This window comes from Durio zibethinus, unplaced genomic scaffold, assembly GCF_047325235.1.
Source record: "Durio zibethinus cultivar Kanyao isolate XHJ-2024 unplaced genomic scaffold, ASM4732523v1 HiC_scaffold_1, whole genome shotgun sequence".
NCBI classification, from domain to species: Eukaryota; Viridiplantae; Streptophyta; class Magnoliopsida; order Malvales; family Malvaceae; genus Durio; species Durio zibethinus.
In genome coordinates this window covers 655,513-657,297 of record NW_028323042.1, presented here as the reverse complement: position 1 = coordinate 657,297, position 1,785 = coordinate 655,513, and positions in this window count along the sequence as shown.

Sequence of the window (1,785 nt, the reverse complement as noted above, 5' to 3'; positions counted from 1 at the left end):
AATGAATCGATAAGATCTATTTATATATATATATATAAGTATAAGTTATATATATATAAGTATATGCAGTAGACTCATAGTGGCTAGTAGCTCATTCAGGAATGAGAATTCTAATTTACTTAACGTGTAGAGGGTAAAATGGGTTTATTGATATTGGATTTGATAAATATCAATGCAATGAATTGTTTCAAGGCCGATCATAATTGGCTTATCAGAACAGAACGAAATTCATTTATTTGATTTGATTAATAGATGTACCTTAGCAATTCGACATGGATCCAATATATTTTATCGAAACATGTGATGAAGAGATTTGCTTTGTCCACCGAACCCAATTTTTAGAAAAAAAAAAAAACACACATAATTTTCGATAACTTCTTGCTCCCTCTTCCCAAAATTCCAGATTTACTTTTTGTTAATTTCCTGGCTTAGTGTGAGATAGAAATACGCCTGTCTCGTCTTAATCTTAATAATGAGTGAATCAATGAATGAAAGTGGAAGAAATGAAGAATGAAAGTGGAAGAAATGAAGTTTAACTCCCCTTTTTATGTTTATGTCAGACCAATCACTTCCCGAAAGGATCTTATACTTTGTATTATTAATATAATCTAGTTTCTTTTTATAATATCGATTTATATAATATAATAATATAATAGATTGAATTTATCTAATTTATTTCTATATCTAATTTATTTCTATATAGAATAGAGTGGCGATTCAAATGAATGATTTATGAGTATAAATCATGAATCAAAAATGGAAAATCATAAAAGATGGAAAAAGCTTTCGGATCTAGTCATATCATTCCATTATATTGACAATTTCAAAAAACTGTTCATACTATGAGCATAGTATGATGTCGGTCAGGCAAATATGCCCCCATCGTCTAGCGGTTCAGGACATCTCTCTTTCAAGGAGGCAGCGGGGATTCGACTTCCCCTGGGGGTAGGGTACTACGAAAGGAAGTTGATCATGGATTATCAATAAACCTATAATTGATTCTTCCTGGGTCGAGGCCCGAGCGGTTAATGGGGACGGACTGTAAATTCGTTGGCAATATGTCTACGCTGGTTCAAATCCAGCTCGGCCCAATAATTCGCTGATCCGCCATAACATAAAATGCCCATTTTTTTGTATTTTGTTTTCCAGAAAAGCCAAACAAAAAAATTAGGGAAGAATAAAAAAAGTCCAATTTTCTGATATATCCATCCCTACCGCTATTTGTTTTTTATTTGTTCTATTTATTTGTTCCCATAAATTCTGACCTTGATAATGATCTAGATTCATATCAGGATCATTAAGTATAAAGTTTAATGAAAAGAAAGAGTAAAGTAAAGAAAAAAGACTCTTTTTTTTTTTTCATTTTAAAATTGATTATCGATCGATTTGGCAATAACGAAAGGATTACTAGTAACTAGTAATCCGCGTTGCTCTCACTAAAGCGCATACCCGTATGGATATCAATATATCACTCGCGCCTTTGTTTGTTACAACACGGCGATTCGAATCTAAAATTTAAATAGAAAATGGCTTGAATGAAATCATAAGAATATCTATGCTGTACACTTTTCTTTATTGCCCTGGGATTGTAGTTCAATTGGTCAGAGCACCGCCCTGTCAAGGCGGAAGCTGCGGGTTCGAGCCCCGTCAGTCCCGACGGATACAATAAAAAAAAAATACATCAATTGATCCCTCCATTTTCTGTGAAAGGGAATACAAATGAAAGAATTTCATTCCCAAGGATAGCCTTTTTTATTTATTTTTTCCTTTCCATTTTTTGTTGGG